Below are 23819 nucleotides of genomic sequence, written 5' to 3'. Positions count from 1 at the left end.
AGATGGCTTTAAAAATGGGTTAGGCAAATTCATGGAAGATAAGGCTATCAATAGCTACTAGCAATAATGCCTTCTGAGTATCAGTTGCTAGGGAACATGAGTGGGAAAGTGTTACTGCACTCGTGTCCTGATTGTGTGCTTCCTGTAGGCATTTGGTTGGTCACTGTTAAGATCACACTGCAGGACTAGCTGGGTCTTGGGTTTCATGGAGCAGGGCTGTCCTTGTGCTATCATGGCACCTGCACCATTGCCAGAAAGCTCTTGTGAAGATCAGGATTGGTAGAGAAGTGGCATGGCAAGGGGTGAATTTTTCAGTACAGTACCTTAAAGACATTCAGGGAGTTTTATGCCGACACAAGCCTACTGCAAGTATTTAGTGAAATTTCAACTGACAGGTAAGATAACAAAGTAGAAATTTCCACATTTGTTAAGTGCAGGATATATAAATGGCTTTTTAAAAAGAAAGCAGGAATGGAATATTGTGAAATCTCTTCCTATTTCTGTGGGTTTTACATTTCTGCTTTATATTCCCTTTTCCCCTTCTCCAGTTCTTCTGTTTGGAGGCTAGTGCTTGCACAGTAAAATCGCTCCAGGAGCCTCCCACATGATATCGTTTTTATTCTACCAAGTTAATGCCAGGGTTTTCAGATAAGAGAGCAGAAGAAACACTATCCCTCTTCTTGTCCTTCATTTAGCATACATAATCAAACTGGTACACTCACCTGAGAAGAAGTCAGCATCTGATTATATTATATAGCACTGATATGAGCAAAGAAAAGCAGTCAGCACGCATGAGAGTATTTGGAGTATTTCTAATCAGTACCATGTGGAAAAATGCCATCTACCATAGCGGAAATTATAGTTAAAATTGCACAACACCTTTATGATATAAATGTATATAAACTGTAGATAATACAAAAACTCCCTCTCTTCTTAGAATGAGATAACATTCAAAATACAATATAATTATCTTTTCCCACTCTACAGTTCTTCTGTTTGGAGGCTAGTTTGCACAGTAAAACCACTCTAGAAGCCCTCAGTTGATGAGAGGAAGCTCATCAAATATGCAGATGACGCCAAATGGGAATGGGTAGCTAATACCACAGAAGACAGAATCTGGAGTCAAGATGACCATAACAGATTGGAGACCTGGGCCAAAACTAACAAAATGAATTTTGATAAAGACAAATGTAAGCTTCTACACTTAGGAATAACCAGCTGCAAAAATATAAGAGGGGAGACACCTGGCTTACCAGTAGTACATGTGAAAAGGGTCTAGGGGTCCTAGTAGACCACAAGCTTGTCTTCGCCTGCTCCTGCTCCAGAGGCTAGGACCAAAACCAATGAATTCAAGTTACAATAAAGGAGATTCTGATTAAACATCAGGAAGAACTTTTTGACTGTAAGAGCTGTTAAACAGTGGAATGGACACCCTCACTGAATGTTTTTAAGCAGAGGTTGGATGGCCATCTGTCATGGAGGCTTTAGTTGAAATTCCTGCATTGCAGGGAGTTGGACTAGGTGACCCTTCCAAGTCTATGATTCTATGAAATCATAGCAGAAGTGAATGAGTACAAAGAAGGATTTAACCAGTACACTGGTTATGGGAAAATGGGAAAGTGGGTGATTGTTTGACCTAAACAGAATTAGATTTTTTTAAGGAATAGTGATTGTTTTCTTCATCTGATTCAAAATTCCATTCTGAGCCCTTAAGTGGGAGTGACGAACAGAGAGAAAGAGACCAACAACGCAAAAGTCATGATTAAATGCCAAAGTCTCCAGACTATATCTAATGAAAACCAAGGGACTAACAATCCAAGGAGGAAGCACTCCTATGCCATTCTTATTGAAATGGATTGAATTCCGTGGAAAAATGCACCGTGAATGGCATTAATAATATATATTGACTGTGTTCCTAATCAATGATGCCAACAGAGCAGGACTTTCGGGCAGAGTCCAGGGGTCCTTCAGCAAAATGAGCACAAGGGCGTATTTTGAATCAAATGTGCACATTATCATCTAAACAAAAGAATATAATAAAAGAGTTTTGATTTAACTCAAGATTCCTTAACAATTGCACTTTTGGGGATAAGTCAATTCTCCCACCATTCAAGTTATTTTTTTAAATGCCTTTATTATAAATTTAAAAACCCTCAACCAATAGGCAACCACAGTCATAGAATATAAGTTCAGTCTTCCTCTCATCTCCCCAAGGTCTCAATTAATTCCTATCTAGCCCCCATCAGTATAATTAACATAATTACTCAGAAGCATTGTACTTCACCTTCTGCTTTAGAAGTGACCCAAGTTTATTTAAAGAGTAGCACCTGAACCCCATCAAACACTGCCTCAAAACAAGGAGAGGTTTGTAAAAATACACCCAGAGAACACCCAACTTTCCAGGGTTTCTGAACTGACAATACTTGATTTGTGACAAATGAAGCAAGCTTTCTTTATTTTTCACCCTCATTTAAATTTTCTAAGTAAATTACGTTGGCTGATTTGGAGTAGAAATTATATTTCTTCCACAAGTTATTGCTATGTGCCACTAGATATATCACATGCATGCACCCTAGAAAATACTGGTAAATGTACAGTGCCTATCTTCTATTTGATCCATCATATTCTTCACACTGCTACAAGGGAAAGATGACCTCAGTTAACACTTGAGGGGCTCATACCTATTACACTTACTAAAAACACTCTGCAAACATATAATTTACCAGGCAGCGTTCAACAGAGTTCAAGCACTCTCTTGGCATATATTTAGTATACTTAGGGTGTGACATTCAATGCAAAACGAGTTTCCTGGAAAGTAGACTAATGCTAATCAATAGATCTGACTCAGTGAAAAACCTTGGACTGATAAAAGGAGGCATCAAACATGAAGACAGATCATTACCTCGTCTAGTAGCTGTCTATCATTTACAGTGAGGTGAAAAACTGTTTCTTTAAAATGATCGCTTTAACTCAGTTCAAACTGAAACACTATTTCAAAAATAAGCTCTGTGGCTCCAGTGCCACTATTTTACTAAAATTGGTCAGATCCCATTTTGCAATTGCCAGAAACCATTGTTATTAGCACTGTTCAAAGTACTCATACAAAGACCGTTTAAAGTCACCACACTGAGACATTCAGCTAACCTCCTTTAAGTCAGATGCTTCAATGGTAAAATGGATTGGCAAAAGGGAAAAGACTGTCTCTCCATGTGAAAGTATGCAGTCAAAATTGTTCACGTTTCCCAAATTGTTCACGTTTCCCACATTGCTACATGTAATATGGATGTTAATAAAAGGGATGTTTAAACCTTCAAGCTAAATTCATCTCCTATTCATTTTACAGATATTCTGGTTCCCAGTATTAATTTGGTTCCCTTGGTGATTTTTAGGATTTCAACAGAAATTAGTTAAAATAAATTGAAATGTTTAAATAAAAATGAGTGGAGAAATGTTAGTACAGTACTGACTTAATACACCCATCCACTTCTTTACCTAAGTAAAAAATTACCTGAAAGTAAATTTAGTGCTGCCCAGGGGAATCACCATGAATGTAGATCCAACACCTTAGCTTGGAATAAGGTGGGGGAAATGGCACAGAAGATTCGAAGTACAGTCATTTGGGTTCTCAGCTCCAGACATACAGTCTGGGATGCCCAATTCATAACCCCTTCACCCACTGTAGATGGAAAATCCACATTTGCAATTCACATCTAAAGCAGGTTACTTAAGAGTAAGTTACGCATTCTATAGACTTTACTCGTGAGTTTAAGATTACAAATCTAAATCTTTTACAAACCATTTTAAAAAAACAACAACTACCTGCATAACAAAACATCCCCTTCCTGCTCATCTCCCTGCAGCCTCCTATGCACCCTCAAAATCTGCTCTGGAAGGCAGAGAGCATATTTTGGGGCACATGGGGAGCAGAGGAAAGGGAAGTCCAGCTGCACATATGGAACTCCAGGTGTGGGACATTGCATATAACCCAGTTTTTCATCTGCCATTTACTATATTCCTCCTGGGGTAGTCTAGTCTCCTCTGATGAGGAACCCTGTAGAGAAAAGGGAGTTACTACACACTACATGGTCTTAGGCATCTGAATACAGGATGTAGCACTCCTCTCATCTCGCTTGTATGGAGATTCACTGCACCTCTTTGCCCATTTAAACTCATTTATTTATTTAAATTATCTAGGAGCTGAACAAATATTTTAAAACAATACAGTCTCTGCCCACAAAAAAACAATAGGGAAAGCTAGAGAGGAAACAAAAGACAAGTAAAATGTTTAATGACCAGGTGAAACGAAGGAGTTCCAACTGAGATGATGGAGTGGGCCATGCTAAATCTGTATCTATTCATATTTTTTAAAATGGTGTAAGTTATTTATTCCATGACTTATTTATTCACTGAGATTTTAAAATTTCCAACCCACCCTGCCCCTTATGGTTATTCAAATACTGATATAAAGCACACTAAAATATATGTGGAACTAAGACACACAAATTAGAAGAATGTGGATCACTGATTACTCTATGTAGGCAATGTGTTCTACTTTTTATTACCTAAAGAGAACAGCCTGGTTATAACACTGACCTTCACTCTCTTAAGGAAAGCTAGGAAAGCACCATTAATGACAACAAAAAGCTTATATAATCCCCAAAAACTTGAAAAAGAAGGCTAGTTTTAGGATACCCTTCGAAATATAAACATGATGTCTATTTGCTCCTTTAGTCCACTCAAAACTGAGCCATTCACTACCCACAGCTGTTTGATGAACAACTCAACATTCTGAGTGCAGCAGACTGCCAGAGTATGTTTTCCCCTCATTCCCTATCATATCATTCCTTATTCACTCCACATGCCTGAAGAGAGAACTTTGTTGCTTTGAACTTTTCTCTACAACTTTCAAAGGAGGGAGGAGGAAAAGGGGGGGGGCACAGCACAGGGATGTAAGAAATAGACAGAAAGGACGCATCAAGGTGAATTAGATTTCCACATCATTTATCCTACAGGAAAGCGCATGCTTTAATGTACCCTGAACCAGACAGAGGCATCATTAGGGCTGCATTTTGTCTACAAAGCTAAAGGAATAGCAAATGTAATCTTACACATCTATGTCAATCTAGTTTGACCAGTTCCACAAGTTCAGTTAAAAAGGAAGCATGACATTCTCACTTAAGGGAGCATGAACAAAGGCTGAGAACATGGCCAGACAGTTTTAAGCAAACAGAACTGGAAGCGGCTGGGATGGGAATATGGCATTTAAGAAGTTATTAATTACATTTCAGCTGTCAGTGAAAGATGCACTGAAGTATATTGGCCCACAAAACAAAACCTTCAGTTAGGTTTAATGCTGTTTAAAAACTTGGGCTACAGCACTACTGTATAACGAGTTAATGAGATATAAGATTTTTAAACAATATTTAAGCAACATTTGCAGAAACACAAGGGATACCAGGCTGGCACTGGTGGACTTAGTGCACATTTTCGAATCACAGAAGATAATACTCTTCCACATTTTCTATTAATACAATAACATAATACTAAGATATGTGGTTAATCTTTAATAGTTTCAGTTTTATAGTAAAACTAGAAAGAGAGGGAGGTATCACTAACTTCAAACGCGTATCAAGGTGAAAACTGATATTATGAAAAAAACCTAGGATTCCCAATGAAGTGATTTCCTCATAGGAACAGCATACATAAATCTAGTTAGCAACAAATTATTCTGAATCATTTCCAAGGATGAATTAGTGGGTACCTCTGTATGTTTTCCCCTTGCAGGACAAATAGCTTCTGGGGCCAAGGAGGAGGAAAACAAACAAACAAACAAACAAACAAACAAACAAACAAACAAACAGCCTCTCCCAGCACCATCACAATTAGCCCCTCCCTTGGAAGCTCCTGCAGCCAATCAGAAGCCACGGAAGCCCTGTCGGACGTTCGGCATCCAAAAATAGTTCACAAACCGGAACAGCCACTTCCGGGTTTGCAGCATTCAGGACCCAAAACGTTCGGGAACTAAGCTGTTCAAATCCAAGCTACGAAAGTATTCGGGAGCATAGCTGCCTTGAACTATGGAGGTAAAGCACAGCCATGGTGGCTAGTAGCCATTGATAGCTCTCTCCTCTGAGTTCCAGTCAAATGCTTTGCTGTATCTACAGGACTACATGTTGCAGTTCCTCAGCAAGAACACAACATACAAATAGCCATGGTAGAGCAAAGCAGAAACTCCGTTACAGTGAAGGGATGTAAATAGCCCTTTCACTGAAGCTACCAGTCAGCATGCATATATTATTTTACACCATCAGACCAGGCAATCGAGTTTTATGCATGGTCTTGAAACTCAGTTTAGAGGAGTCTTCATCTCGATCATGGAAAATGTGCCCATTTTCTTCCTTGTTTCTACATATGTTTCGTCTGCAGAAGCTTTTGCTCAGATCTTGCCCTGTTCTATTGCCACCGATTCACAATCATTCTAGAAGCAAAATTACAGACCATGGAGGAGCAATCCCCAAACAGGAATGCCTTCCAGTGGCTTAGGCTTATCAGTCACCCCCAGTCACAACTGATGGCAAGGGGGAATAGCAATCCCAGTGTTTCCTTAAAACAGATTCTGAATATGTCAGAAGACTGGCCTGGCACCCAGGTGGCTAAATTTTTTTTTTAAGCAGATCACCTTGTGCACTTGTTTGAGCCAAAGACTTAGCTCCTTTATTGTGGTTTTACTATTTTCATATTCATTAAACACATGTTTGTTTTTAAATACTTTTAGGGGCTAAGTGGCAAGGCAGCCTAGGAAGGCAATTTGTTGGCATCCTGAAAATAGGACACTTAACCAACAAGTAGTAGTTAAAAAAACGACTAGAAAACATCAGAAGCTGCAGTGTGTAAGGAACCTATTTTCATTGGCATTGAGGCTACCTCTGTATAAACCTCTGTCATCTCTGACCTCTGTCAGATGAGAAAATTGTTGCCAATAAATGATATTTTTGATTCCATTCAATCTGAACTGGGTTTAGCATACACATCTATCCTGTTTGAGGCATAATGGGGCTGGGAGGTGGGGAAATCTTGAACTGAAATAATGTCAGAAGAAGTGAAAGAAAGGGTTTACTAAATGTAAAAAGCATGCATATGTTAAACAGTACATTTTGCTCAAAGTTAACATATTCTGGGATTATATGTCATAGAGTGCACTGTACCCTGCTGAGTGCATGAAATTCAAAATTCTTGACATGGCAGCCCACCAAAATACACTGCCAAATTTGCTGGTTCTTTTCCAATCTCATCTTCAAAGACAGAAGGACTTGAGAAGGAGGGAATGACAGAATGGGCACAGGGAGACTTGCTGATAGCAATTTGTATGAGCGCTGTTGGACATACTCTATGAGTACAAGGAACCAGGTAAATAAATATACTATTTTAATATTTGAAATGTTGTAAATTGTAAACAGTGCTCAATATTTGCAGCTGTTATACACGTTAATTATAAAACTAAACGAAATAGGAAGTTACTTTCCTGTAATGCGATCAAAGTTGGTGATTAAATAGATCCTTCCCCAAACTAAAATACATTTTACTAATTCATTTTGTAAAAAATAAAATAAAATAATCCTTATGACCAAGACTTACAGAAAACATCTCCCAGTAGAACTATAACTTTACATGACAATGATACGCTGCATAACCCCTTTTATCTGTATTTTAAGCAACACTGCACTGGACTTCATTTTAGCCATTCTAACATTTCAGAAAGGAAAACCAATCTTTGTTTTGAAAAACGTACTCTTGAAGGGTAGGTAAAGAACGGCAGCAGATCAGCACTAAAATATGATGCAAAGTTACATGTTGCAATGATTATCACACATTTATTTACATGCCTGCCTAGCTCTTTATTTTTTACTTTCATAGTTCTAGGCTTTGAAAATTAAACTATATGAACACAGTTCTTTATCAATTAATATAAAACACGAGAATCTATTTTTGATCTGCTAGTGACAGAAACAAGAAGTACTCGGGACAACGTGTTCTGTATACCTGTATTTGCAAAAAGCATTCAGAGGCTGTGGAGGGAGTGTGAAGTTAAAAATACTGGTTTACAAGAACTAAATATCTTCACTTAAGAACAAGTGAAATGATTATTTTACAGTTTCCCTAATTAAAAAAAATCTAATAAAACTAATCTAAAATATTCGTATATTGCCTTTCATAAAAGACACTTAAGAGTGCTAAACAACAATTAATAAAAACATCAAAACAATCAGAATAAAGCACTAGATATCAGAAGACAACTCTGAATAGCAGATTAATATGGTGGAAGTTTCCTGTTCAGATATCCTGATCGTAGACCATTTCAGGAACAAACTCTGGCCACAAAAGATCCTTAAAAAGCCCTTGACAATAGTATGAATGTAATGTTTTGAACTAGTTGAAATTTTGAAGGCTTTTCGAAGGCAGCCCCATGTATACATTAAAGTAATCAATTTAAGGGCTTCTAGGATGCAATATTTTAACTTCCAGTGAAGTAATGGGAACTTTTCCAAAATACACGATTTGAAGAGAGAGTTGTTAGGAGGAACAATGGAAACAAATATGTGACACAAAATACATAAGCATGCAGATGTCATACAAATGCTTCCAAGCCAGTTTGTTTCCCCATTTCAATGTCAGACATTAGATGTATATTTTAGCTATAGCTAGTATCCTGTTTAAAGGGGGGAGGGGGACACTGCTTCCAGGATGAGGTTACTGAATCAACGTTCCATACTATACAATTGTCATCCTCAACATGCTCAAGTTACTAGCACTTGTGTCATATAATTATACTTGTTTGTAGATCCACTGGGAACACTGAGGGGCTCAGGCTAGTCTCTAAGGTCCAGGGGCCTCTGAGAAGAAACAGGCCACCTTCTGATCTGTAGATGGAATGGATGGATTAGCAGAGAGTCAGGCCAGCTGCTGCAAGCTTTATCAGCGCACAGGCCTAACAGATGGGAATCCATTCTAAAAGCCTCATGAAACAGTAAGCAAAGCCCTTGTGCTATCCTTCTGTTTCCTAGTCCCACCCCCTTTTTAAAGACACCCAGCAAAAAACACACTAGTGGAACATATTTTAATGCATGTTGGCATTGTCTGCATGCGTGTGTCTTTTACTGTTAAGCTTGTTCACTCTTGTAACAAGAACCAACGTATAAAAAATGATATGGAAGGTGAAAAAATGTGGAATTTAAAGGTTAGAAGGTACTGAATAATCAATACCCCCCCCCAATTTTCCTAGCAGCGGCTCTTCTTGTATTCCATGTTTCCTATTGTATGACATTTCCTGGCAAACTGACGCACGCACACAAAAAGCAGAGTAGAAAAAGAGAGAAACATTTATAAACTAGAAAGTAGGAGAAGCTCAGAGTTGCATAATATATAATACATGTGGGAACCTGTGAAATTTAGCAGAAAGGCGTATTTTCAGATTGCAGAGTGTCTCAGATGCCCTGGAAGCATTTGGGATGCAAGGTTTTCCAGAGACAGTATTAGACAGGCAATAGGAAACATACTCTCTGAAGAGATAGCTCTAACCCATTTCTCCAGATTTTAGATAGTCAAGCTTGTGACAGGGCGAACAGCTGGCAATAAGCCAGTTGCTGTCAAATACACTTTCAACCAAAAGCGTTAATGCAATTACAGTGCATGTTGAAAACTTTTTTGTTTATCATGCCTTTTGCTTGACCAGCCATTATGGGACTCTAAGAATCTTTGTATTGTCTGCCCAATAGTTTAGATTTGCTGCATTTCATCATCATCATCATTTTTTTATTTGTATACCGTCTTTCTATCTTACAATACTCAAGGCGGTTTACAAGCTGAAGAAACAAAAAATGTACATCTTATAACAATCTAATGCAATACAAAAATGTGATAATAAAACAAAACTTTAAAATAAGCAACCTACACCAAAAAGTAAGGTAAAGGGACCCCTGACCATTAGGTCCAGTCGTGACTGACTCTGGGGTTGCGGCGCTCATCTCGCTTTATTGGCCGAGGGAGCCAGCGTACAGCTTCCGGGTCATGTGGCGAACAAGAGCAGCACACGGAAACGCCGTTTACCTTCCCGTCAGAGCGGTACCTATTTATCTACTTGCACTTTGACGTGCTTTTGAACTGCTAGGTTGGCAGGAGCAGGGACCGAGCAACGGGAGCTCACCCCATCACGGGGATTTGAACCGCCAACCTTCTGATCAGCAAGTCCTAGGTTTAACCCACAGCGCCACCCGCATCCCTACATCAAAAAGTAACATTCAACAATTACAGTGGTGCCCCGCAAGACGAATGCCTCGCAAGACGGAAAACCCGCTAGACGAAAGGGTTTTCCATTTTGGAGGTGCTTCGCAAAACGAATTTCCTATGGGCTTGCTTCGCAAGACGACAATGTCTTGCGAGTTCCTGCTGTTTTTTCCCCTTCCCCCCTTTTTCTAAGCCGCTAAGCCGCTTATCAGCTGATCCGATCAGCAGATAAGCTGCTAAAAGCCGCTAATAGCGCTAATCCGCTAATCCGTCACTGGGCTTGCTTCGCAAGACGAAAAAACCGCTAGACGAAGAGAATCACAGAACGGATTCTTTTCGTCTTGCGAGGCACCACTGTATTAGAAAAGTATAAAATAATAATATCAACATATAAAAGTTAAACACAAATCCACTCAACAGTTACAATAAATAATTTCTAAACTATAATCAATAAAACAACAGCAAGCCACAGTACATAAAATAATACAATACAAACTGAGAAGCAGAGACTAGAGGGTGGAGCAACGCAGGTGGTTGACGAAGTCTCTCCCCTCACAGTTGTTCCTCCAGGCAGAGCTTCCTTATGAGGAGTCCCAGGGCCGGGTGTGTGTGCGTGTACATTTTAATTTTATTTGAATTGTAATTTATTATACTGTTGTATACTGCCCTCAGATACCCACATAATAAGCAATATATTTTACTGAATGTTACTGTTTTAATGAATTTGAGTGCTGTTTTATTATACTGCTGTACACTGCAGTGAAATGTTAGCATAACACTCATTATAAACAGGTGTACAGTGGTACATCGGGTTACATACACTTCAGGTTACATACTCTTCAGGTTACAGACTCCGCTATCCCAGAAATAGTACATTGGGTTAAGAACTTTGCTTCAGGATGAGAACAGAAATCGTGCTCCGGCGGCACGGCAGCAGCGGGAGGCCCCATTAGCTAATGTGGTGCTTCAGGTTAATAACAGTTTCAGGTTAAGAACGGACCTCCGGAATGAATTAAGTACTTAACCCGAGGTACCACTGTATACACATTTTAATGCTTGACCACGAAAACACAACAACAACAACAACAACCCCCAAACCAAATATATCTGCAAAATCACAAATTAAACACTGTCCAGTAATATCCTGTCTAAGAGAGTGCAAGATTTTTGATGGAGAAAACAAGTCAGAATCGCATTCTGACACCTATAAGTACAGTATTAGAAGAATTACCACAATGAAAACTAAAACTTTCTTTTTCTCTTGGTTTTAATGTATCTATGTGAGGTATTGTTTGGTTTTTGTTTTGGTCTGTCTGGTTGGTTGGCTCAAGGAACATCCCAGAATGCTCCTTCTGGGGGAATGTAATTTCTTCCAGAACAGACCTCCTACCCAATTCCCAAATCCTGCAACTACCCACTATCAGTATCTATATCTTGTCAGGATTCAGTCTCAAGTTTATTGACCCATTACTGCTTCAAGTCACCAGTCCCTCCTGATTCAGATGGAATGGAAAGACAGAGTTGTTTCATCTGCATACTGAGGATACTGCAGTCAGTTCCCTGGATTACTTCTCCCAACATTTCCATAGAGATGTTAAACCACATCAGGGAAAGAGTGGAACCTTGTGGAGCCCCACAGAGCAAATTCTATTATTGGTCCCAAACATATAAAATACAGAATATAAACTTACTTTGTGAAATGTAATGAGTCCTTGCTGTTGATTTCTGCAAGCAGTTATCTTCAAAATTATGTTTCTACTCTATCTATACAGATCTTTCTACCCACTGCTTTGAGGTTAATTCTTTGACATTTTTCTTCACTGAGAATGCAAAGACACTTACAAAAAGACAAAAGCTATAAAACATGTTGTCTGAAAAAAGTTGGATAATACATACTACACCTACTGTGATAGACTACACATTCTGCTGTGCCAAATGATTTTATTTACACTTAGAGAGAGAGGAACACTAGAATATTTAAAGGCTATATTTCTAACCAACACATTCCAAATAAAAACAAACCAATCTTTTTTCAGCTACTCTGACAAAGACTAGGACAAGTAGCTGACATTTTGGATGCGTGTTACTGTGGTATTATTCTACTTCTATTGGCATGAACAATAACAGATGTGCTTGAGTCTTTCAGGTAGTCCTCTGTCCAAGTTATTTGCCAAGGTCTGACATGATTAGTACAAGAAATAGGATGCTATGAGGAGTCTTTGCAATGCAGACATGTTTAGACATGGGGCACTTCTTTAACTCTTCCTGAGATTTAGTTATGTTAATCCAATTGTGTCCCTCAGCTGGCAGAAGGCTCTTGGATTCGGTGGCACATTCCAGGAGCAGAATGGGCAGTGGGATGGGCCGGCTTTTGCAAATTTCCCCTTTCTCTAGCAGCTCCCTGCAATGTTTCCCTCACTGTTCCAAAGGGTCCCCCAACCCACTGCGGAGGTGGAGGATAAAGGAGACAGAAAATAAAAGGGGCAATAGGTGAAAACCCCTTCCTTTGTACTCATGAAAGTATCTACTGGATCCCAGAGTATTCCCAGTGCACCTCTCTCAGTTGCTATAACCTTACCAGCTTCACATACTTTCTGGAAGTCCCATAGGAGGACATTGTAACGTAACATGCTCCCGCATGCTTCCCAAGAAGTCAGGGAAGCTGCATATTGCCCAGAGAGTGGCACAGGAATTTTAAAAAGAACCTGCACATGCCTTGGCCACTTCATCATAACTTTATGAAGATAAGCACCAGACACCTCCGCAAATGAGGTAGGGAAAAGACCTCCATATCCTGAATTTGGTGGGTAGTGTTTGGAACAGCATTACAAATCCATCATTTCATTTAGACCTTACTCCCACCAATGCATGCTCAATATTAGAAACAACGTCTTAACATGCTCACTTTGAACAAAGTAAAAAGTGCATTATTTAAAACATATGGCTGAAAGAATAGTAAGATTATTTCAGATTTCGAGTTCCAGAATAAACAAAGATTGTTTTTGCCAATAAAGTTTAAAAACAACTAATGTAAAATTTGAATTAAATTACAAACACTAAGACACATATAATCAGAAATACTATTATTTTGACATTAAAGTATAAGTGAATCAGAGACTGAACACAATATAGGTTTGAGATGAAGATCTAGAATGAACTAAAAAAATCTGATACAAGTCTACCCAGAAGAAGTCCAACTGAGTATAAAGGTACTTTTACTGCTGGTTAAGTACAGAGGAGGAGGAGGATGTAAAGATGGGGAAGGGATAAAATTGATTTCAGGGTGGGAACTGGGTTAATAAGCGATCACTGGAGGTTTATAAACAGAGGTTAGATGACCATCTGGCAGGGATGCTTTAGCTATGATTCCTGCATTACAGTGAGTTGGACTAGATGACCTTTGGTGTCCTTCCAGTTTGATGATTCTAGGGAGGTATGTATCAAACTGCAGCCTAAGTCATTAATATATGATGAAGAAAATAGAGGTATGAAATTTCCCTTCAATATTTTAAGTGCTAATTTGTTAGGAAAAAGCAAAGTGCACATAAAATTGCAGATTTAATGATTTACATCAACGACGCAGTGCAGATGTTTTGAATTTACAGTCAGTATAGTCTACTTTCTCGAGCCATAAAAATTAAACAATTTTTCACAAGATGTGTGTAACAATCTAAGTATTAGAAAGAAAAGAGGGAACTGGGACATGTGCTATACTCATGCCTCTGGGGGAAAAAAGGTAGTATTTTTGAAACAATTTTTAATGTAAAAGTGAACAAATATATAAAAGCACTGCAAGTTAACTTATGGGGTTAAATGAAGAACAATCCACTATAGTCAATATTTAAATACTACCAATTAAATATGAGGAAAAGACTTTGCAGTTAAGTGTGTAAAGAATTACTTTTGCCTCTTTCAATTTTTATATTGGTTTTTAAGCATGCATTTGCTTCTAACCAGCTTTGAAACAGAGAGAAAGAGAGAGAGATAATATCTATGTACGGTACACACACACACACACACACACACACAGAGAGAGAGAGAGAGAGAGAGAATAAATACATATATAAGACTCCCTGAATCAGAAGCAATTCTTTCATATGTTACTTAGGAAAAGCAATATGTGGTGTTCTCATCATCTGATCCAACATTTCTCTCCTTGTATAAATAATGAACTATATAGCCCATGCTGATATAGTATTAAGTCCCTTCTGGTGTCATAAGCAGATGCTCGAGGGGTTAAAAGAAGGTGTGGTGCACATAGTGTTGAATAAAATAATGGAAATGTTTTTAAATGCAAACATTCAATAGAGCGCACACACTGGGAGACAAATGCAGAAGTCATATTGACTTGTTGCAATGGAAGCCTTTGTCCTCACTCTTAGCTCCAGTCTAACTACCTAAACAGCTCATGGGGCCTGTCAGGACACCTCAGGCTGAAGACTCCTGCACTCCCACCTTTCTTGTCAGTAATGGGGGGGGGGGGGAATGCCTGGAGCCTCTGTGTCTAAGGAGACATTCTAAACTTAGCCCCATTAGGTTTGGCAGGCATGACACAAGACAGTTGAGACTTGAAGAACTCCCAAATAAAAATATGGTCTGAAGGGTACACATTTTAAGCTACAATTTACAGGCAATTTACTTTGCATAAGGATATAAAAATTTTCTTTCGTATTTCTTACACAAGTTACATGGTGGGTTTTTACCTACTGTTGTAGATAGTACCGTCATACCTTGGAAGTTGAACGGAATCTGTTTCGGAAGTCCGTTCACTTCCAAAACGTTCGGAAACCAAGGCTTTTACTTACTTACAATGCAATCCTAACCATGTCTGCTCAGAAGTAAGTCCTAGTGAATTAAACAGAACAAACTCCCAGGTAAATGGAGTTAGGATTGCAGCCTTAATTACTAATGTGATAAACTCAGTTATCATCATCAAGAGATAATATAGTTCCATTATTCAGTTCTATTATCTATATGAAGATAAATTGCAATCAGATGATCAACATATTCATTATTAATGAGAAATGGGAATAAAGTCAAGAAAACAGAAACATCTTAACAGATGGGTATATTTAATAACATTAAATCCACGGAAGTCAACAGGTCCTAGTCATATCAACTGTAGGCATTACATCATAACAAGCACTATTTCAAAATTTAAGAAACTGTCACAGAAAACTGCCAGTGTGTTGAATTGCCAATTATGATGAAATACATTATTGACACTTCAAAAACTAGTTTGCTTTATTCTAAATCTTGTAAAACAGTAGCAAAAAGGATTCCTTTTGGGTGCAGCTACACACACAGCAAAGGATATGAATTGGGCTCAATGAACACCTAATGGCAATCTTCCTCTAGCCACCCCTCAGCATGCATGCTCTACAATATATTGCACTGAAAAGGAGGCCTGCCCATACCTCCTTTTGACTCATCCAATTCTTCCTCTTTTCACCAAAGCCCTGCCTAGCTTGCTGTCTAATGGCTGGTGTGCTGTGAAGTATACACATGCTCCAAGGGCTGATCTGTGAAAGGAAAGAGGGCTCCATCTCAGCAAGTATCATGTCCTAAACTTACTTCACAAGGGACAAGCTCTTACAGTCCAATCCTGTGACTGGTAAGTTCCACTGAGTGAAGTTCCATTTTCTCCCAGGTATGAGTGCATAGGACTGCAAACTTAGTGCATTTTCTGCTGACTCCATGGAAACTTCATAGCAAGGGCAAACAGAATTCTTTGACAGTCACAATAAGCATGCAGTGTAAAGCACAACCATCATGAGAACACTATTGTTATCATGAAAGGGTACAAAAAAATTAATTCAGTGGTATCCAAGTCAATCACCTCAGACTGATTTACATTTTTATAAGAGGATTAGACAAAATGGAGGACAAGGCTATCAATGGCTATGAACCACAACAGAAATGATACCAGTTTCCGGGAATCACAGGTGTACGAGAACCAAGTGACCTTCAGGAGAGAGATGATTCCAGAAGCAAATCCAGGTGTGCTCATATCCAAGGTTGCAGGTTCGATCCCCATATGGGACAGCTGCATATTCCTGCATTTGGCGGGGGGTGGTGTGGGTTGGACTAGATGATCCTCAGGGTCCCTTCCAACCCTATGATTCTACAACTAGATGGGCCAATGGCCTGATACGGCAGGGTCACCTTATGATTTTATAAGAATATATCCGCTGAAATAAATACTTAAGTTAGTCATGATTTCAATGGCTTTGATACAACTTAGTGAGTGAAACTGAATGTCATCATTTGTGCAATATGACCTCTTCTTGCTAGAGCCCACCCACAATATCCCCTAGAGTGGTGGTTCCCAACTGGTGGTCCATGGACACCAGCAGGTCTACAGGGGATCCGCAGCACCATTCGCGTAACAAAAACTACAAAAGAGATATCAAAATTTTCAAAAGTAGGGGTCTGTGGGTTGGCTTTTGAAAAACAGGAGGTCCACAATACTTAACTAATTGGAAACCACTGTTCTAGAGCAGGGATGTCCAACACGATAATCAAGATCTACTGGTTGATCCCTGCGAGGTTTTGATAGATCGTGATCGATTGTTGGCCCCCTTCCGGCCCTGGCCCCTCTCCCTGTGCCTTTTCTTATTGTCAGAAGGGAAGCTGGAGTTTAGAAATGGAGGCTGTTATGCTATGCCACTTCCAGAAGCCCAAGGACCAGGGCCTTTGAATAACCATGGAGATTTAGATCCAGTGGTTCAAAAGTCACCAGCACCCTGTCAGCTTTCAGGGCTTTCTGCTGGCAATTATTGGTGGCAGCATACTGTTCACCTGGGTGAAATTGTAATCTCCACCAAAATGGGACACACACACCCAAACCCATGGAGAGGCAACTGCACACCACCCTAACCCACCAGCCATCAACCTCTCTCTCTCTCTCTCTCTCTCTCTCTCTCTCTCTCTCTCTCTCTCTGTGTGTGTGTGTGTGTGTGTTTGTGTGTGTGTCAGGGCAGGGGTCTAAAGGAGGCATTCAAAGCAGTGAGATGAATTGGAATTCAATTTCTTAATGAATTTAAGCCAGAGAAGTTGCATACTAACATTTCAATTATATAAAAGTCTGCTGTAATAAAGTAAAAATGGTAATGGGGTAAAATTGTTTTTAAAATCAGGCATATTTAGTTAAATTTACAATAATAGTTACAATATAATTATTTAATGATTAGGACAGTTTATTACTTGGGTAAATAGATTCTGCTCCATGATAGCTCCTCGATACACTGAATAAATAATTGCCAGTCTGAGGGGCATTTGTTCCAGACTAACTGCGGGAGAAAGGACTAGATGGCCTTTTAAAATAACATGTTGCTCTAAAATTTCAGAGACCCAGTTATTTAGTCAGAGGATTTCTTACTGAATAAAACTGAAGCAGTGAAATAAATATATATCGCCACACTGTTCTTCAACTTTCCCCATTTCATGCTGAGTGAAGGGAGTCTGTAGGACAGATACACATAGGCGTGCATGCCCACATATACGAAAGGGAAGAAGCAAAAGAACCATGTTAGAATAATTCTGTTCTAACTGTTGTTTTCCACAAAGAACTTACTTAAAAATAAAACTATTCCTTGACAAAGCTGATAAAAGAAAAAGGAGACGAAAGAAAAAATGCTTTTGAGTTTTGTGAAAACCCATTCAACTGCTGTCCAGAGGACATGTAGCCTATAGGAAATATCCACTGAGGAAAAACGATGTCACAGTCAAAGTGCTGCTCAGAGAATGCTCACAGAGACCACCAAGTGGCAATTCTGCAGACTTTCAAATCAAATATTCTCTCTTTTTCAGCCCATAGGAATGTAAAGAATTCATCTGATTAGTCTTTCATTTATGATGAGAGGATGAGAGCGGCCCATCAACTGATATGCTTCTGGTGAAGGGAATTTAGTCATTTAAAATAATACAAACAGAGGCTCTTTTTGCCCTCAGAGAGTGTATAAAGATTTCCGATATTTTTTTATGTTCTAAGCCTCACACAGGTATATTGGTATATTTCTGGTGCTATTTGGGGAGAATTAACAAGATGTGGTCTCCAATGAACTCTGTATGTTTCTGAAGTGCTACAGGTATTAGTAAAAACAATTAAGTAGCAAGAGTTATTTTCTTCTACAGCTGCATTTCACCCCTTACTAAGCAAATTAATCTATTACTGTACAGCACTCTCTCTATATAGTGTGCATGTAGTCAAAATGGGCAGGTGTTTATTACTCACTATTGTAAAAACAAAGAATAGGAGTGTGTGTTTGTGTAGAAATTGAACCTCTGTTGTCCAAACACTGCTTCTAACTCTTACAAAGTTTTTAAAATTTCTACCAAATGGTAAACCTTTTTAAATAATTTTGAATGCTGTATTCTCAAAACACAGGCAGGAATGTAGGAAGATGCCTTACAATGTTGGATCCACTGTCAGCACAGCCTAGCAGAAGCTCTCCAGGACAAGGGCCTTTCCCAGCCCTACATGGACGTATCAGGGACCAAAACTGAGACATTGTGTGCTGATGTCACAGTAGGTTAGCCAGGTGAAATGCCATGCCAGCTGCAACTGTTGTAATCAACTCTCCTACACAAGTATTGAAGGCAAAAGGCCCTGTTTTCTTCTTTATCGGGTTACCCTCTATCCTAGTTTACTAGCTGAGCTTTTTACTGAACAGAGCTGTGGGAGAAAGATGGTGGATTACTATACAGGAGGCTGGAATCAATTGATTCTATAAATTCACACAATAAAGGCAACAAAAGGAAGGGAAAATGTGCCCATTACCAAGGTGCCCATACCAATGCGCGCAATGAAGGCAGTGTGTACAAAGGAACAGTGCATGTATCGCATGTGTTAACCTACCAGGTTTAATTCCCAGCATCCCCAGTTAAAAGGATCTTAAATGGAAGGGGCTGGAGAGACATCTGTCTGAGACTGCCAGCCAAATTAATCTGTAGGAGCTAGCAGGCCCAATGTTTTGAGTCACCATGAAACAGTGTGGTAGATACATATTCTTGCTCAACATGATTTTGTGCTTTAAAAATGTAAAGCTATTCCCCCCCCCCCCATTGGAAGTGGCTTGTCTCACACTGCCTGAGGTAAAAAGACAAACATATTTAGAAAAGAGCCTCATCTTTCACTCTGTACACCGATAAGGTATCAACTCTTCCTTCAACTGATGCCAATAGCAGCTGCTACAACTGCACTCACAGAATGAATAAAACATTTAATGTGTACTATAATTTAATCCGCAAATCAAAATGTAGAAGTTCCAGAAAAACATTAGTGATCAGAAGTAGTGCTGCGTTCCAGAAATAATGCATTACCAAACTATGTAGAATGAGAAGCCGGCTGATTTGTTTTTTAAAGAAGGAATGGGGAGGGACAAGCAATCTTCAGTTCTCTGTTCCTCCTCGAAGGCACCCAGAAAGAGCCTGGCCCACACGTATGGCCTCGACTCTGGGTATTAAAATATTCATCTCTCTTTTCCTCAATGTCAGTTGCATGCAAACTGCCTTTCCTCTCCCTCTGAAACATTAACCTCTGCTCTCTAGGTGATACCAACCACGGATAGAATTAGCACAGTCTTTCCCATACACAGTCTCCCTTCAGCTACAAGGCTCTCAATATATGCCATTTCAAGGTGTCTCTCTTTGGCATTTGAAGTATCCATTACAAAACGGACATTTAAAAAGGTTTGTGTGCTTTTGATTATTTTATTTGAAAATCATTTTGTTCAATCTTCTCTCCGGTGCTTTTCCTTTCACAGATGTAACCACTCCCACACTCCACTAGCTTATCATAAGGACTATTTACTAGAAATATTATGTGATAACCTTAACTTCATGTGTTCTTAAAAAAAAAATAGGGGACATTCAGTAAAAGGGAAGAGTTCATAATGTCTCCCTTGTGGGACACTAAGGAGTATGAATAATAATCTCATATGGCTTTATTATTAGAGGACTTTATAAGATAAAGCTCCCAGAAGATTTTTTTTTTAAGTTACTACAGTCAGTTAAAAGCAATGAGGTTGAAGGTAGCCATCCAGGTTTTATAAAAATGCATATGATAAATGTTGCATTTAAAATACATGCTATAATGTGCTTTTTATACTAGTCTGAGTTTCCTTCTTCCCATTAAGATAGTTACTAAACCAAGCAAAAAGAAACATATAAGCAAGCAAACAAACCAATAAACAAAATTTTCATCTCTGAATGAACAATACATTTTTCAATGTGAACGTCCTAAGGGAAATCACTTCTAAATTAGCCCTGCAAAGTGTGTTAGCAGAATGTTCCAGGAGGATATTCTTTTGTGATTCAGAAGGGACATGAGTGTTGCTTATGCCACAGCTAACTGCTGCAAGTGAAAGGCATCTTCCCTACATCTTTTTCCTGTAAGGAGGCAGCTCAAGGAGAAAATCCCAAACAAACTTTGCTGCTAGCTTCGCTATTTGCTCTGCCTCCGCAGTCAGAGGCAGCATGCTTCTGAATACTCCTTGCCAGGAACCGCAGGAGAGGAGAGCACTCTTGTGCCCGGGTCCTGCTTGTGGGATTCCCAGAGGCATCTGGCTGGTGAGCGGCATGCCCAGTGCTTTTTTCCTTTAAAAATGTTTTGGAGTACTCTCATTTTCCTCCTTGTATTGGAAAACAGTCATACCTCGGGTTGACTGTGCTTCGGGATGAGCGCATTCAAGTTGCGCTCCGTGGCAACCCGGAAGTAATGGAGCACGTTACTTCTGGGTTTCGCCGCTTGCTCAGACGTGCCGTCGCTAGTTACACTTGCTTCTAGATGCGAACAGGGCTCTGGAACGGATCCCGTCCGCATCTAGAGGTACCACTGTACTGCCCCTCAATGAGGCCAAACCTAGATTCACAAAATGTTTAGGGGTATGCATCCCCCTGTGTCCCCCCAGGGGAAAAAAGCACATTTACTGTTTGTACAACACACACACACACACACACACACACACACACACACACACTCATACTATAATGCAATCCCTGGGATCTGATATATCTGTAGCAGGAAAGGGAAAACCTAAATCTCCTAGACCGCTTTTGCTATTTTACATTTAACAAATGAGAAACTGATATGCTCATTTCTATCACCAGAACTATCCCCACAATTTCGCCCTTCAACATACCCGTGCACATGCACTCTTGCTGGCCACTATGTACAGAAGGCCCATGCATGGCAAGGTGAAGGAATTTCCTGCTAGAGAACCAAGCAACCCAGACTCATCTTATTCCAGCTCTTGGGTAACAGGAGCTTGAAGACATGTTTGCTGGGTACTTTGATGACCTTCGGGAGACTGTGTAAAGTCTCAGTTTCTGTGCTGTGATCTATTGCTCAGCTTGAATACTGTATGTGGGAATAGGGGCAAAGCAGTGCAGCAGGTGTAGGGGAAGCTCTCATACTTCCTATTATGGCCCAAACTAGGAATATACTATTTACGGGTCACTTTGTTATCTTTATGCAAATAATGAAACAGAAAGGCCCAAAGAGCAATTTCCCCGTCAGTTACATACAGAGCAAAACCTCAGAGCTCTATTTAGAAGGCCTAATTCTCCATCTCCTGATATAGCAAATGATTCTATTTTGTAGCACATTTCATACCTGCATTAAGCACAAAAGCTCAGCTGGATTTAAAAGTGTAATGTTGTGATTTTAATGAAATTGTGTTTAATGTAAGTTAGTTTCTCAGCAGGTAAAGTTGCTAGCGTTCTGATAATATATGTGGGGAATGAACATTTCAGGCAAAAACTGAAGCAAGCAGGTAACACATAGGATATTTTAAGGCCATTCAAATGGTTTTAAAGTATGTGCTGCATAGATTTCCCCTGGAATTCTGCTTGAAGCTCAACATTGTATAACGATGGGTGAAAGTGTCAGAGAAATGAGGAGGGAATCTGATTCTTGTATATAGGATCAAAGACTATAAAACACAGGAGACAATAAAAAGAAAGAAAGCAAGAAAAAGAAGTATTAAATAAAGGCATGATGAATGACATATACATTCTTGTGATAATTCCTACCCTGCTTTATTGCTCAATAATGATCATACAATGCTATACTTCATTGATCACTGCTTGAATCTATGCTTCATTTCCTCCACATATGTTAAACACCTTTGACTTGAATTCACTTCATGTAACTTTTCAGTACTTTCTTTTTAGTGTGAAAGGAAATGGAATATAAATACTGAATGAAGAAAAATCATTCACCATTATTGTTCTTCAAGTTCTATAGCGTTAGGAAATTCTTTGAGGTTCAAAAGCTGTCGTGGCAACACAGGGCACTACAGCAAGTTTCTCGACATATTAAGGGCACGCCTTGGGCTAAAATCCACTTTGCCCAAGAGCCTCAAAGGCTTAATAAAGGGTTCTTCAGACAAAGAGATCTTTGAATAGCAGGACAACAGACTGCGCTTCCCCAGGACATAGGCACCTGCTGAACCAAGTTGCTCAAACCATACTGACAACCTGATCCTAAACACTTTATTTAGAAACAAGTCCCAAATGATTCCCATGGAAGGCTTCAGGAATGTGGTGTCAAATCTTTTGATTTTTTTCACTACTCTATACTGTATTTTTTTTAACGTATTATCATTCACCAGTTTTATGGTTCTATTTAAGATTATTAATATGTTGCAGGAACATCAACTCACAAAAGGACTCTACTTAATTATCCAGTTATATTAGTTTAGCAGAAAAACATGCTGTCTTACCAATACATCAAACATTCCGTAAATGCTCCCTAGCACTGGCATAAAAGCTTTTTTTTTAGAATTGGTGACTGGGAGGAAAATAAGAGAAAGGAAATATCGGCAGGTTGAAACTGGCCCATTATTGTAAAGAAGAGTGGCGTGCATTGGGGATTTGTAGGACCTGTTCTAGAAACCATTTTAATTATTATACTCAAGCAAGTGGACAAAAAAATCTACACATCATACTGAATGATTTACAACACTCCCGCCTAAAACAGTCCACAAAGAAGGAAGCAATAGTATTAGAATAATGAGAAACATAAAAGATAAAAGTTATTTGCACACACACAAATTTTTGTATGTACTTCAGTGCACATAGATTCCTTGATTGCATCAAACTGTGAGGCAACATTAAGAAAATAATCCAAATGACAAAGTATTGGGCACTGAACAGGTTACTCGGGCAGCAATACTATACCAACTTGACTGGAACTAAGATTGTGTAGATTCAATTGAAGTTACTACTACTTCTGAGTAGGTATGTATAGGATTGTGCTGCAGACCTAAAGCTGCATTGTGGCCCATCTGAAACCAATAGCTCTGAAGGAGCGAAGTGCAGCCTAAACCAGATCAACCTAACGATGCACATTTTCCTCTGTGATGGGAATGTTCCAGTCCCATTGGGGAAAAGAAGAACCAAAGTCTTGTGTCTCTTTCTTATTACCTAACAGCACAGGGTAGTGACTGTTTACATCTAACCTATCTGTGAATTTCAGCTTCTCCCCTTTATTTTTCTGCTAGATATGCACTACTTTCTGGGCCTTGCTAAGT

At 39.2% G+C, this 23819-nt stretch overlaps 1 protein-coding gene across 14 annotated transcripts in view; it reads right to left on the bottom strand.

Moving 5' to 3' along the window:
• Positions 1-23819, bottom strand: part of ARID1B (AT-rich interaction domain 1B) — a 358734-nt gene that overhangs the window by 207240 nt on the left and 127675 nt on the right. The window lies entirely within an intron of this gene.

Source organism: Podarcis bocagei, assembly GCF_964188305.1.
Source record: "Podarcis bocagei genome assembly, chromosome: 3".
Taxonomy (NCBI): Eukaryota; Metazoa; Chordata; class Lepidosauria; order Squamata; family Lacertidae; genus Podarcis; species Podarcis bocagei.
This window is presented reverse-complemented; position numbering and strand designations above follow the sequence as displayed.